The following is a 16335-nucleotide window of genomic DNA, read 5'->3' as shown; positions in this document are numbered from 1 at the left end:
TTGTTTCAAAGAAACTGGTTTTATTAATAACACTGGCAGGGCTACTGGGAAAATAAACATTTTCAAGATGAGTTGATTAAGTAATATCAATTAGGTAATTTACACCAACCATCCAATGAAGGACACAAAAAAACCTGAACAAAACAATTTAAAATATTCTTTAAAATATCAAAGAGCTAACAAAATAATGAAAAACCACTAGATCTAAAACTAATGAATATGCCAAACCAGAGACATAATAGTACAACTTGAAGTTTCTTTTGCCATAGAAGCATCTTCTGATCTGGAAGAGATATCTGCAATTTTGTTTGGGCTGCCTGATTAAGTCAGAGAGAAAGTGTCAAGTTCTAGAATTCACCAGAGTGAGGGATTTTGATAAACCACTATGCAGCATAAACTAGGACAAAATGGGCTATACCCTCAGGATAAGGATGAACCTGTGGTCAAACAGGCTTGCAACTGTCACCAAGTCATCTAAGTAATTCATGAAACTTCAGGCTTTGAAGATGAATTATGGTAACCCTAGACTGGTGACAAAAAGCCTAGAAAAAGCAAATTCAAAAAGTTCTTTCTGGAGAAGATCACATTATACTGGGGCTCATACAATCAAGATAGCCAGGCATACAAGAAATTAAGACAATAAGAGTAAGAACCGACAGAGACAGAGGACAACCAAAGAAGAGCTGAAAAGACCTCAAGTAGTGGAATATATATACACATAACTAAATCACTTTACTGTACACTGGAAACTGACACAATATTGTAAATCAGCTCTATTTCAACAACAACAAAAGATTAAGACAAGACATTCTCACAAGAAAACACCAGGGTATATTTTCATTACCTTGGGTTTGGATATGGATTCTTAAAGATGGCACTAAGATAACCAGCAACGAAAGAAACAAATAGACAAAATGAACTTCATCAACATTAAAAACTTTTGTGCAAAGGACATTATCAAGAAAGTGAAAAGAAAACTTATGGAATGGGAGATAATACTTTCAAATCATGTATCTGATAAGAAATGAATATCCAGAATATATAATGAATGCCTACAACTCAATAACAAAAAGACAAATCGAATTTTAAAATAGGAAAAGAGCTTAAATATATGCTTCCCCAAAGAAAATACATAAATGACTAATAAACATAAGGCTCAAAAAATAGGCTCAATGTCATTAACCATTAGTGAAATGCATGTCAGAACCAGGAGGTACCACTTTATACCTACTAGAATGGCTAAACTTGTTTGTTTTTAAGAAAATGAAGTGTTGATGAGAAAGTAGGACAACTAGAACCCTTGTACACTGATGGTGGGAATATAAAATGGTGTACCCACTGAGGAAAATGGCATGGTAGTTCCTCAAAAAGCTAAATGTAGAATTACCATATTTCCCAGCAATTCATCTTAGATATACATCCCCAAAAGTATTACGCGGGGGCTTTAACAGATACTTATACACCAGTGTTCACTGCAGCGTTATTCACGATATCCAAACAGTAAAAACAACCCAAGTGTCCATCAGCAGATGAATGGATAAACAAAACATGGTGTATACATACAATGGAATATGAGTTATCCATAAAAAGGAATGATGTTCTGATACATGCTACAACATAGATGAAACTTATAAACATTACACTATATGAAATAAGCCATACATAAAAGGACAAATATTATATGATTTCACTTATATGAAATATCTAGAACAGGCAAATTCAGAGACACAGAAAGTAGAATGGCAGTTGCCAGGGGCTGAGGGAAGTGGGGAATGGGGAGTTATTGCCTAACAGTTACCATGTTTCTGCTTGGGATGATTAAAAAGGTTTGGAAATATATAATGTACATATTATTGTACAACACTGTGAATGTAATTATACTGCTGAATTATACATTAAAATGGATAAAATAGCAAATTTTATGTTCTATATGTGTGTGTGTGTGTATATACATAATGACAAATTTTTTTCAAAGAAAGAATCCAGATAGAAACGAGGGCAATTTTCTTTTAGTGTTCACCACTTGGTAGGGGTGGAAAACCCCCATAATGAACCAAGATATATAAGATGGATTTAAAATTCAAATAGAAAATAACTCAGCATACAGTAACATAAACATTCAATGCACTGTCTACATTCCACATTCTTGGTCTTTTAAAATTATGATTCAAGTTCAAAATGGTGTTCTTACCATAGTCCAAAATTCTCCATCCTACTGGAAATCCAAAGGGGTGGCTGATAGGTACCAAAGACACGAATGAGAGGCAGGAAAGGACAGCAAATGACAACCATCAACAGATGTACTGAAGTCACAAGAGGGCCAGCATTACCTTGGGGGAGTTTAGGATGGAAAACAGAATTAAGTCAAAAGCCAAACCTCAGAGGTGCTCAAGAAAATTATCTGTGAACCAGGAGTAATAGCTGAGAGAAAGAACCACAGGCACGAGGACAACGCCCAGGGGTCGACCATGGTAGAGCACAGAAGAGCAATCAGAGCCGAGCACCAGGCACAAAGATAAAGATGGAGCAAGGTCAGAGTTCCGAAGAGGCTGTCCAGGCAGAGAGGTCAGGAGCTGGGAAGGATGATAGGAGCACTGTGTGAACGTGGGCCTCTGAGCCGCCCTAGAGGGTCTCCTGCACCCTGCTTCAGAGCTCTACCGAGTGAAGTTATAAAAAACACAAGAAATAGGACAGAATTCCAGACTCACTGAATCAGCATCTCCAGACAGCTTATTAAAAAGCATAGAGATAGCTGCTGACAAAGGTTCATCTAGTCAAAGCCATGATTTTTCCGGTAGTCATGTATGGATGTGAGAGCTGGACCATAAAGAAAGTTTAGTGTTGAATAATTGATGCTTTCAAACTGTGGGCCTGGAGAAGACTCTTGGGAGTCCCGTGGACTGCAAGGAAACCAAACCAGTCAATCCTCAAGGAAATCAACCCTGAATATTCATTGGAAGAACTGATGCTAAAATTCCAACACTTTGGCCATTTGATGTGAAGAGCCGACTCATTGGAAAAGACCCTGATGCTGGGAAGGATTGAGGGCAGGAGGAGAAGGGGGCAACACAGGATGAGATGGTTGGATAATGTCATCAAGTCAATGAACATGAGTTTGAGAAAATTCAGGAACCTGGTGTCCTGCAGTCTGTGGGATCAGACACAACCAGCTGGACACCACTTAGGGACTGGACCACAAACAATATACATTTTAGCATTGTTCCCAGATGCCTCTTATGGGCTTCCCTGATAGCTTAGTTGGTAAAAAATCCACCTGCAATGCAGGAGACCTCGGTTCGATTCTAAGGGTCAGAAAGATCCACTGGAGAAGGGATAGGCTACCCATGCCAGTATTCTTGGGCTTACTTTGTGGCTCAGCTGGTAAAGAATCCGCTTGCAATGTGGGAGACCTGGGTTCGATCTCTGGATTGGGAAGATCTCCTGGAGAAGAGAAAGGCTACCCACTCTAGTATTCTGGCCTGGAGAATTCCATGGACTGTATAGTCCATGGGGTTGCAAAGAGTTGGACACAACTGAGTGACTTTTACTTCACTTTACTTCAGATGCTTCTCGTGCTCTCTAAAATGTGATAACTACAGATTATTCACTCAGCTTCTGAGGCAGACCACCAGTCCCCAGGTTCAACACTAGCCCACAGGATTGATCCACGCTAGGAGCTTGCAGGTCCTGCCAGCGAGTTTTAACACAGACTCTGAGCTTGTGGGGCTGGAGAGGGGACTATGACAGTAGCACCTACTAGTCACGGGGCACCCACCCTGTGCCATGCTTTCCTGGCATTGCTACACTTAATGCTTACTTATGAGGAGAGCCCCATGATCAGGCCCAATTTATAGATGATGAAGCTGAGACTAACAGAAGAAAAGCAGCATATCCTGGGCCTTCTGGCCAGGCTGGAGCAGCTTCAGGTTCTGGGCCAGTTTGACTCCAAGACCTATGCTCTTTCCATATACCACAGTTTACAAAATGTTTCAACAATTGTTTTAAAAATGTAGGGCATAGAAGAGGAGGTTTTAGCATTAGTCGAGTCTGAGTCTTTGGTTAATGGAAAAAACCTTTTTCACCATGGCAAGCCCAGGGCATTATGGGGAAGCAAGACTGGACTGTCTCCTCTAGTCATCTTGATCCCCCAGCCAGAAGGGAGTGTCAGGTTATGTAATCTCCTTGGGCCTTTTTTTTTTTTTTTCAGTGAAGAAGGGTCTGAGATTAAGTTTGGGAAGAGATTGAAAACCAAAGCTCAGAGGAATAGATTAAAATGATGCCGATGCATCCTGAATCACGAGGGGAAAAAATGATAGAACTTTGTTGACGGAGCTGCTGAAGGAAGATAAGACACTGAAGGCATCTCAGAGGGAAACGGGGGCTGGGTTGGGAAAGAGAACAGAGCAGAGAGAAGAGATAACCGGGAGGAGAGCAGAGATAAGAGGCGGGGTGAGGCAAGGACAGGGAGGAAGACTGGGTTCTCCGCAGGCTCTCAGGACTCTGCCTTTCTTTCTCTTGTTTATCTCGCGTTTATCTTAAAAGGGAGAAAGGAGGCCATATTTGTAGTATACCTTAAAGGTTCAATTCTGATCACTGTCTCTGTGCCTGAAAACGTAGCCACATTTGCTGGTAAATCTAATCCTGTCTCTTCAGGACTGCGATACCCAGGCCTAAGACCCTCTGGCATCGTATCCTTTTCATCATGGCATCACCCCCCTTCCCCCATTTCTAGGTTGGTCGTATTCAGACAACATATGCGGGGAGAATACCGGATTTTGCTGAGGTGATTAGGGGGAGACCTACAACCCCCAGCTGACTACCCTTCCCACCTCACACACGAGCATAATCACTGGGAGGTCACCCCAGCACTGTGTGCGCCTGGAGGGGCCAGGGCACAGGGCTGAGCTTTGACTTTGGAGCTGTTCCGCAGCTTGAGTCCCAGCTCGGCTGCAGACGAGTTACTCTGTATCTGAGCTTCCATTTCCCAATGTCTCAAACAGGGATGAGGCTGGCAGCTCCCTCACAGAGAGGTTGATATGGTGAAACAAATTAATGCATGTACAGTGCTTAGGGCAGTGCCTGGCACACAGAAGTGCTCAAATCGTGTTCGTCTGACTGCTGGCCCTGTTAGTAGGTGCAAGTGCAAAGCTGGGTGCATATGGCAGGCACCCCATGAAGATGATATTCCCCTGGGTTGAGGAGTCAGGACGCTTGATTCTAATTCTATCTCATTCACCATCGAGGGAACCAGGGGTGTCACTGGACTTCTCTGTGCTTCCATTTATCTCCTCTATAAAATAGAGTTCTGTCCTTCCTCTGACACAGACTGCTATGTGTTTGAAAATGCTTAGGAAAGCATGAGACAGCATAGAAATACAGAAGTGGTCCCTTCCATTACTCTAACACTGCACTTTTACCAAGCTGATCACTCACTACTGAGCTTATCAACTTTCACTGTAGCTAAGAACTGTTGCTCTAATTTGCCTTCAACTCCTGGGTAGAATGTTTCCTCCTTCCTCCACTGACTCCAGGCACTGGCATCAAAGGCACCGCTGCAAGGAAGGGTGCAGGCTGAATTCCAAACTTTCATTCTTTTTTCTTTCTTCCTTCTTTTTGCCGCTCAGGTACGTTAGAAGTGATTCAAGTCTCTATATTTTGCACTTAGCCTAATAAAGTCAGAAATGGCTTTAGAGACTCTAAGTGTCTGGGAATGAGGAACAGGTCTGTCTAGTTCATTCTTAGACCCCAGCACTGGATAGGACCCTTGGCACATAGGAGATATCCAGCACATTTTTGTTAGATGAATGAATGTGGTTGAAATCAAGATTGTTTACCCACCAAACATTCCCAGTTTCTCCATGCACACTGATCCTAAGTTCTGGCTGAATGGCAGTGTACACAGCCTATAATAATTGGTGTAAATTGGTCCCAGACAGCTCAGTCCCCCTTGCTAAAGGATGGGTTTGTGACCCAATGAAATGTATGGGCAATGAAATATATGGGGAAATCCTCTGGTTGATTCTAGGAAATATTTCCCTTTTTGATAAAAAGTAAGTATCACATTAGGGGGAAAGTCCCATTTCCCATCTGCCTCTTCCTTCCTGCTTGGGATGCTTTTGTGGAAGGGTATTTTAGAGCTGTGGCAGCCATCTTGGGACCAAGAGGGAAGAGTCAAGGAAAGTCACAAAGACTCTAACATCTCATTGTCAGCTAAAGAATGTCATGCCCCATCTGGCTCAACAAGGATTGAGTAACTGCCCCTCCAGCTGCTGATCTTTAACATATCCAAAGGAAGCTCAGGGTGGAGATCAGGAATGAGGCGCTCTGTTCTCTGGGGAAAAGGGCAGAACAGGCCTTCTGATAATTAGATATTTTCATCTAATTATGAAAATTTTTATGAACTTGGATTCTTGCATCTTCACATATTAGAAGAGCACTAAAACCATTACCTGTTCCTCATGACCAACAGGGACTTGGTGTTGCTGCTAAGATGTCCATTCCTTGTAACTAGCAGTGACCTTCTACAAAGATGCGTGCTTGGTTGTTGTACTCTTCTCACCAAATTCACATATACATGGGGATTCCTATCACAATTAGGTGTCAGAGGGCACAGGGTTGCCTTTTGACCAAGTTGCTTGTTCTACACAAAGGTTTCCACTGAACCCATTCTCCACATTTCCCTTGTCATCTTACTGCCATCTCATTATGCCTCTGATATCTCTTAACAGACTAATAGCATCCCCTTGTCCCTCAGACATTCCTTGTCTGTTTATCTTTGCTGTTTTCTCATTATCACTTTCCACAGACCAAATATTATATCTTGATTTTTAATTGCTTTAATGGGCCCTGTCCACAGTAATTGGGACATTGAGGTCATTATCTTGTCTCCTCAGATCTTCTTGAGAAATTTTATTGATCATTTCTTCGAGCAAAATCACATGGGGGTACTAGACCCACATAAACTTTTAACTTAGGGCAAGAGTTAACCTGATTAATTAGCAACACGGCTTTCTGGTGCAAAGCTGCCCTCCCTGCAGACCAGTTGTTTGCAAACATGGCTGTATAGAAGAATTATCCTAGGTGCTTTCAAAACTCCTGAAGCCCAGGTCTCCCCCATGGCAATTAAGCCAGGAGAGCAGAGGGGAATCCAGCTTCAGGATTTTTTAAGTTCCCCACAAGGTTCCAGTGTACAGACACGTTTGAAGATCAGTGCTTTAGACAAGTATTTCTTGATCTTTAATGTGCATGTGAATCACACAGAGATCTTGTTAAAATGCAGATTCTGAAGGTCTGGGGTGCCACTGATATTCTGCATTCCAAACAAGCTCCCAGGTGATGACAACAGCTGTCTGAGGCCCACATGTTGCAGAACAAGGGTCTAGAACATAGATTTAGTAGTCTATTCCAATGCTGGAAGTGAAAGGGTTAGTCACTCAGTCATGTCTAACTCTTTGAGACCCCATGGACTATAGCCTGCCAGGCTCCTCTGTCCATGGAATTCTCCAGGCAAGGACACTGGAGTGGGGAGCCATTCCCTCCTCCAGGGGATCTTCCTGACACAGGATCCTTGCAGGCATATTCTTTACAGTCTGAGCCACCATTCCAAAATTAAACTCCCCTTGGGTCCAATTGCAAAGTCAGAGAAAAAAAAAAAAATGCCTGAAGTGAAGCCAAGCGCAGGGACACTATATTATAGAACTCAGAGGAGTGTTGCTTTTGATCTCCAATTTAGTTATGTACTTGGGCTGCCCAACCATCCCAGTTTCTTGGACCGAGGTGGTAAGGTTCTTGCATGCCAGAATTTTCAGTCTTAAAACTGGGACAAATTGGTCACTCTAGTTAACGGTGGCAGCTCTAAGAAATCAACAGTCAAGCTTTGCACTTCAGTGTCCAATTCCTCCTTTCTGGGAACAGGAAGGAGTCCAACAGAGTCACGTGTGTGCCGGGGAAGACAAGCATAAGGGAAAGAAATCTGAGTTGCAGGCCCAATAAGAACTTAAAGAATCTGACTTCAAAAGAGTAAAGAATCAAGCAGATCCAAGTGGAATTAGAAAATTCTGAGAAGATTATCATATGGCCATAGATACTCTTATCCTATCACCTGGGGCTCCCCAGTGGTAAAGAATTTGCCTGCTAATGCAGGAGACTCAGGAGACACAGTTTGATCCCTGGGTCGGGAGGATCCTTTGGAGAAGGAAATGGCAACCCACTCTAGTATTCTTGTCTGGAGAATCCCATGTACAGAGGAGCCTGATGGGCTACAGTTCATGGGGTTGCAAGAGTCAGACATGAGTGAGCATAGCACGTAGTACATACAGATAAATCTAGAGTTTGTGGTTTAGCTCTCTGTTCTAGCACTGGCTTTCTGTATAGCCCAGTTGGTAACCCATTCCTCTTCTCTGGGCCTCAGGTTCAGCAACTAAGAAATGGGAGTTCAATCAAAGGATGTGAAGGGTCTTTCCTGCTTCCCCATCCCCCAATGACTTATGCAACATGAATAAAGCTACCACGGTAGAAGTACACACGAACAGCACAGCTAGATAGTGAGCCCACCTTCTGTTTTGGGAGCAGCCATCTCCGAGGCTCCCCAGGATCCTGCACGGCAGCGATAGCTTCATCGTATTCAGGAACATGTCCCTTTGCTGGCCTTTGATGCTCAGAGAGCCGAGAACTCACATGTCTTTATTTCTTTTTTTTCTTGAGACCATAACATGTTTAGAAATCTAAATGAAACTCTATCTTAGACCCAGCCTTTCGGTTACAAGTGTCTTCCTCCTGCTCTTGCCTCCAGGCAGAGAACCCACTTCTCAACCTTTTGTTTTCTTCAGAGACACAGAGTCTCCCCAGCCACCCATTGCAGGATTCCTGTTAACCTTTCATTAAGCCTGCTGACAGCTCGTTTCATGTCTTCATAACTTAGTTCAACACATTCCCATTTCAATGGGTCCCACCTGGCTTCATTAAGGTTCCTGCCAGCTTCTCCACTAGCAGCTTCCTCCACAAATGCAAATAGACTCTGAGTAAATACCATGGGGACTGGGGGAGACTGAGCTATAAAGGGGTTGGCGCTGGACAACCATCATAACTCTCAGGTTGCCCTGGTGATCTGAGTCAACTAAAATCTAATTCAGACCAACTCCGGTCAATGCCTCAGTTTTAGATGTGTGAAGTCTTAAACAAGGGATGTCATGGTGAAGGACGGGGTAGTGGTGAGAGCATGGAGTCCTTCAGGCCTGGTTCCAGACCAGCTCTGTCACAGGCTAGGACTATGAGCAAATTCTTTCAGCTCTTTCTGTTTTTCTGTTTTCTGGAGAATAATAGACCTGTTTCACTGGGTGGCTGTGAGGATCCAGTGACCCTGCCATCATTTTTTAATTGGAGGATAATTGCTTTACAATGTTGTGTCGGTTTCTGCCGCAGGACAAGGTGAATCAGCTGTAAGTATACATATGTCCCCTCTTGATTGTAAGGTTGTCACAGAGTAAGGGTTTATCTCCCTGTGTTATAGAGCAACTTCCCACTAGTTACCTGTTTTACACACGGTCATGTATATGTTTCAATGTGGTAGAGACCCTGGAACACAGCAAATGCTTCTAAGGATGAGATGTTCTCTCTTTCACTTAGCCTAGAAAGGCCAAGGTCCAGGTTGCAGAATTAGGCTGCTCTAAATCCTCCAGGCCTGACTGTGGTCCTACCGTGGAAAAACAACTGTCAGAGCCCTGTCTCCACTAAAGTCTTTCCTTGTGGAAAGGGAAACATGACACTGGTTCCCGTCTATTGCATTTCCTATGTGGGCTTTGTCTCATTTAAAGTTTTAAGCTTCTGGAGGGAAGCGATTCTCTCTTCTGGGCCACCCACACAGTGGGTACTAGAGGGTTGTTTGTAGATGCTACCAATTCATCCTGATGGCCCAGAGAGGGAAAGAGGAGCCAGTACCCCAACCGCCTGCTCTGATCAAGGAGTCTCAGCGTAAGAATTCTGGATGTTTTCATTCTTTATCCTGTGACTCCCACCCTCCGCCCCCTAGAACTTTGTATCTCACACTGGCTGCCTTGTCCCAGTTTGTGGCCATCCAGTTCGAAGATGTTATTTACTAAGTGTGGTGTGAGCACCTGTAAGTGGACACACAACATTCCATGTCAGTCTAGGCCACTTCACTCCCACGTCTTCATTCCTCCCTATCAGCTGCCCGGCCTCTGAGTTCCCCACCGCAGCCTGGGGCCGAGCCTAAGGGTGTTTCCTCTAAGTCCCCTTGAGTGGAAAATAGGAGACTGGAATCTCACATCTGCATTTGGAAGATTCCTCTGTCACAGCATGGAGGACAAATTGGAGAGGGAAAGGAGCGAAGTTGGTGAGTGTAGTTAGAAGCTACCCTAAGAATCCAGCAGAAAGTAATGCTAGCTTGACTGAGGGCTGATGACTCCACTGGGACCTTGGCCATTGGCTGCTGGAAACGAACAGCCCACCCCCACCCCACCTCCGTGGCTATGCCAATCATCACTGGGCCCTGGTTACAGAAGAGTCTTTCCTTAAAATCTCTACCTTCCTGTTAGAAATTATATGCTGCCATAGTTCTCAAATTCTAAGGCACATCTTAACTTAAAACAAATTAAAACAGACTCTGGGCTCCTCTCAGGTTTCTGAGTCAGTAGGTGTGAGGTGGGGAGGAGAATGCGTGTGATTAACAGATCTAGAAGATGCTCGGGTTGCTGGTCTGAAGGACCCAGTTTCAGAACCCCAGAGTGAGAGCAATGGTTCTCGCCAACAACTTGCAGCATTAAAAATAAGTAAATAAATAATAAAATCAGATGCCCAGCTCACACATCCCAGATCAATTACCAAGAGACCTCCTAAAGGGTGGAACTCAGGAATCAACATAAAAATTCCCCAGATAATTGCAGTGTTTAGCTAGGGTAGAAAGCTACTACTAGAGGCTCATGGAGGACATTATTATTTGTAAAATACTGTGATTACTCATTTCAGTGTTTCTGAATCTGATCAAGGATCAGAAACACACTTGGGAAAAGATAGTAGATGGCTCCTGGCAAAACACGAATATACTCACTGAGCTGAGATGTTAGGATTAGGGGGCATGGTATTTGCTGTGATCTTTTCTAGCCAGACCCAAGTCAGTGGTGGTACTGGTGGTAGTTTTGGAAGGTGGGTAGGAGCTGAGGATGGGATGTCTCATTAACCCACAAAATATTAAAACCTGACCATCTGTACAAGGTCATCTAGTCCCATCCCATTTTCCAGATGGGGACACTAAGGCCCTGTACCTGATTCTAGATCCATAGCCCCAGCCACCCATCCCCAGTTTTCTAAATCTGAATTTAGCCTGCTGGTCATTAAGTTATTTTAACTTAACATAGAGGGGAAAGCCAAGCCAAATAAAGAAGCAACCTGTGTGCTGCTAGTTATTTCCTTCCTTCCTTCCTTATTAGGCCATCCCTGCCACTCATCTTGGCACCGGGTGACGAGGCAGAAGGCTGGCTGCCCTGGGCAGGTGGTTCTCCAAGTGCTCGGGGGGGGGAGGGGGTGCTTTTACTAACCGCTCTGTTTGTGTGAACTAACAATGGAGGGATCTAGAGGCTGTAGTGGTCAAGTGATAAGACTGGTACCTTTTCCCTCTCTTAAAGTAATGTCAAGAGAGTCAAAATATAAAGCAGGGCTACCTGGAAAGACTGTGGACCTATTTCACGAGTAGCTACCGCTCCAAACATACCAGGAAGTATTTTCAGCAAATTTCTTTCAACCCCAGCTGACTTTCCACATTTCTTCCCAGCCAGAGGCCTCTCACTGAGGTACACATTCTTTCCATTCAGTCAATGACTGCTTGTTTTAGCCTCTCTCCATGGTTCCTCATGCTACTGGCTCTGAAAGTGTTTAAATAAACCTATTCTTATTGAGGAGCCAGTTCCCATGGACTATATACTTACAGAAACTGATCTGGACTGCCTCAGTCACATCATCCAGGGACTGGCCCTGTTTGAACATCCACGTTATTCACCTTCCCTTACTCTGATGAACTCTTGCCTGTTTCCAAAATTAAATTCCCCAAGCAAGAATTAAGATGTGACACCATGGTCATCTTTAAAGATACAGAATTGTGAATGGAAAATAATAGAAAATCTGGGCCTTTTAGAGGTAAGTCAAAATGATGGTGTGATTCCGGGGACTTTGTTTTAAATGTTTCTAAGTGTCAGAAGTGCCCTGAGATTGAATGGACTTCCTTAGGTGCAATAGTGAGTTCACCATCACTGAAGGCATTCAAGTGGACTTGTGACACTCCAAGTCTACATGTCACTACTACAGCAGTGACACTACAGAGGTTAAGCCATGAGACAGAGAAAGTGTGGTCTCTAAACTAACTTCCCCTTGTGAACCTAAAGCAGGATGGATCAGTGACACCAGGGCGATAGATGGATTCGAGAAAAATTCTAAGACTTATTTTGATGATTCACGTGTCATTACACACATCGTCAGTCCTAAGAAAAAGGGGCACATCATAGTGTGAAAAGACCATCTTCATCCTCTCTTCCATTGAGGACCTCTTTACCTTCTCCAACATCGTCTAGCCTGTAAAGAGAGAAGAGAGCCTGCTGGTGAGACCACCAAGACCGGCAACCAGTGGATGCTGCTAAATTACAAAATGATTAACCAGGGGCTGTTTGAGTCAAAATGGCTCAGAGTCCATCCAGTCCAAGCCTCTTCTTTCACAGATGGCAAAACTGAGGCCACAGGCGATAAAAAGCTTTTTACCTATCTATTATAATAAGGAGATTTAAAGTTCTTGTGTTAGCAAAACATAAAACCATTATCTAAATGTGTTTGTTCACCAGGAGGATCTCCAAGTATGACTTTGAAAAGTTACCTTGCTAACCCTCAATTTCCCTACTTATTAATATTTACTTATTTATAGATATTGTAATATTGATGCAATTATTAAGAGAAAGGAAGTTCTTAATAACAGTTTACACAAAATCCTCTCATTTCTTTTCCAAAAAAGTTATGTAACAGGACAGATATGTAAAATCACTTTCCAGAGACTCTTCAAACTGTTTTTTTTAAAAAGACAAAGCAAAAAACTAGTCCTGTGGCCTAATTTGGTAGAGGAATTAAATCCCAGGAATGAAACTGTTTGTTTTTTTCATTTTCCGTGCTGCCAATGCTCCTTCAATGAACTCAGGTTTAACAATGACCTTTTGAAGTGAGTCACCCAGAGTTGAGCAAATAATGGGGAGCATGGCATATCACTTTCCTTCTTTTGTGTGTCATACTTCTGTTAATGCAAGCTGCTAATATATTTGCATATTGGACAAACACCACAGTGTTATCCAAGGCAGAGGTTAATGTAAGCTGAATCCCCACAACTGTTTTACCTCTAAGGCCATATCTCTCCAACTCTATATTTAATCAGAATGCAAGCCCAAGGCATTCAGCCACTGAATAGTATCTGATCATTTGCAACAGCTTGTCCAGTCATCACAACAATCAGCCATGCAAGGTGAATTACCTGGTGTGTTTCTGGAAACAATCGGCTTTCCCGAATTTCCCTGAAAAGACAAGGCCGTGTTAGAAGCAGAGTAGCTGAACTTAATGAACAAAATGCTGGGGAGGCACAGGGCAACCTCTGCTATGAAGAGCAGAGGTGGTCCGAAGGTGGAAACTTAGGAACCGGACTTGGCAGAGAAAGCCACTCCTTTCCCAGATCAGATGATTACTTCTTTTGGCCCCTCATTACTGCCCACCAATTACAAGATTGTTCCATCATTACAGACAATGGTTTTAAGTTCCTTATTTTTGGCCATGCAGCATGGCTTATGCGATCTTAGTTCCCCGACCAGGGTTTGAACCTGTGCACCTGCATTGGAAGTTCAGAGTCTTAACCGCTGGATCATCAGGGAATTCCCTAAGCGGATTTACGCTTAAGTTACTTAAATTCAGTTACCCACTTGGGTTTTAAAACACTGCCTTAGGACATATACCCAGAATTTCCCAAACTGTAACATGACTTTGTATGACAGTTAATGGCAAATGTCCACTAAGCTGCAAATTTCCTTTCTGAATGTTCACTAGGGATAGGTGTAGAGACACATAAGTTTCACTATTGTTGCTCAAACAGGTTGAGATGATTATTGCTAGTCAGAGATCCTCACTTACTACTAGCTTCTATTATTACTACTAGCTTCTATTAATGACTATAGAGAAATTTTTTCCCCCATTTTTCCAGGACCATTTTATGTGCCTGTACTTTGCATGAAAATGATAAACCCTGATTCATGACTTCCTTAAGCATTGCTTTAAAACTTTTTTTTTTTTTTTTTTTGAAGATGGGGGAGGGCAGATACAAGGTTGTGGACCAGCTGGAGAATCTAATGACAATCATGGACCCTACCCCCTGAAAAATACAGATGTGACCATTTAAAGGAGTTTACTGGTTCCCTGGAGTCTTCTCTCTGAGTCTTAGGTTAGGAAGTTTTACTTTAAGCGAACAAAGACAAGACTAGGATGACTCACGGCAATGAGGGCAATGATAGATGAGGGCAATGACAGAAGTGGGACTCTAAGGAATGGGGTGGGAGAGAGCAGACAGGGGCAGGAAGTAAAATCCATCCACTCTCAGATCCTCCTGAAGTTTCCAAAGCTCTGAAAGGCTTCGCCCCACCTGGTCCTGCCCTCCTTACCTCGAAGAAAAAACGCCAGAAGCAGTGCCAACAGCACGAATCCCAGGGAGGGAGCAATGATCATGAGCAGCTCATTGTTGCTGGTCATTCTCATCTGGTGAGACACAGGGAGGCGCATTAGCCACTCACTTCCCAACATCATCCTCCCTGTTTGCCATCACCAGCACGCCTGCCAGTGGTGTCCCCCTCTCCCTGCAGCCCACCACATTTTGCCCAACGCATCTCAACAACAAAGCCAGCCTTACAAGTTAAACTTAAAAAAAAAAATCTTGGTGTATCTGAAACATTTCACCCAGAGCCCCCCAATTTTCCTAACTCTTCAGCATCAGGCAGATTGCTGTGAGCTGTGCTCTCCACTGTCAAGTCACTTTGCTGGCCATCGCCTAAATCCTTTCAGTTCAACCTACCCTGTTCAGTTCTTCTCCTGGCTGACTTAGACTTCTAGAGGTAACCAGGTAAAAGAGAAAGTGGAACTCGATTTCAAATTTTCTGCAGCAGTGACTCCCAAAGTATAGCCAGTGGATCTCTCCATGAGATCAAAATGATTTTCAGGACACATTATTTGTTATTTTTACTGTCATTCTTTCATGAGACCTGCATTCCAGTTTTCCAGAGGTTGAGATTGTATGACCTGTGATGTGAAGGTGTTGAGGCTCTGATGATGTAATATGAAAGCAGACATGAGATCCTCTGTCCCTTACTGAGCCAGACATTAATAAGACTTGCAAAAATGAAACAATGCCACTTTCCTCACTAATAGTTTTTTCATTCAGGAAAAAGTAGGTTATTTGTGTTTGTTTTCTTGGCCACGCCACACAGCATGTGGGATCTTAGTTCCCTAACCAAGGATCAAACTTACACCCCCTGCATTGGAAGCACAGTGTCTTTATGCCTGGACCACCAGGGAAGTCCTGGGAAAAGTCCTTATTTTTCATAAAATATTATTTGCGTTAACATATTTGTTATCCCTTTTAATGAATTCATAGTTTTAAATTTCTCAGTTCTAATTTTTAGGAATATAAAGGGGTCCTGACGCCGAATAGTCTGAGAAGCACCGCTCTATGGGCAGCATCCAGTTCCCTGGGGGCTACACCAGGTCCCATTGGCCAGGCCAGCCTGCATCCCTTCAACTGCCAGTCCCTTCTCTTACAAGGCAGTAAAGGCAGAGCAGTCGCCTCTCTTTGAGGAGAGAGAAAGGGAAGAAGGAAGCAGGGGTGAGACCTTCACTTTTCCTTTATAGGCTGTTTATACTGCCTGAAGGATTCCCGTGAAGCAGTTTGAGTCACTTCTGTGATAATAAAAATGAATGACGGATAAGCTCAGGGAATAAGAGGAATGCTGGAGACCGGTGTTGATGCTCTAGGATGTCCCTGATCCTGGGCCACCAGAGGGGCCGCAGAATGGTTTCGATGTTTATATATATATATATTTCTTTTTTCCTTTTCAAAGCATCTATACATCTAGAATTGATGATATCAATGTCATTTCTGCCAAGAGTGTCTACAGATTCCTTCACTATTTCATAACAGTTGTAATGCATTTTGCCCTTGGACAGATATGCTCCCCCTAATCCATTTCTGCAAACGTTTATTGTGGATTTTATAACTCTATACTTCATATACTTCATAAACATATACTTCAAAATACT

At 43.2% G+C, this 16335-nt stretch overlaps 1 long non-coding RNA gene across 1 annotated transcript; it reads right to left on the bottom strand.

Moving 5' to 3' along the window:
• Positions 1–11968: 11968 nt before the first annotated feature.
• Positions 11969–14774, bottom strand: LOC122439647. The gene is made up of 3 exons (XR_006268947.1): positions 14688–14774; positions 13517–13556; positions 11969–12579 (listed from the first exon to the last, which is right to left on the bottom strand). It is a non-coding gene; the product is annotated as an uncharacterized LOC122439647 (long non-coding RNA).
• Positions 14775–16335: the final 1561 nt, after the last annotated feature.

Source organism: Cervus canadensis, chromosome 4 (genome assembly GCF_019320065.1).
Source record: "Cervus canadensis isolate Bull #8, Minnesota chromosome 4, ASM1932006v1, whole genome shotgun sequence".
In the NCBI taxonomy this organism is placed as follows: domain Eukaryota; kingdom Metazoa; phylum Chordata; class Mammalia; order Artiodactyla; family Cervidae; genus Cervus; species Cervus canadensis.
Note: the sequence above shows the minus strand (reverse complement) of the source record. Positions and strands in the feature narration are given on the sequence as shown.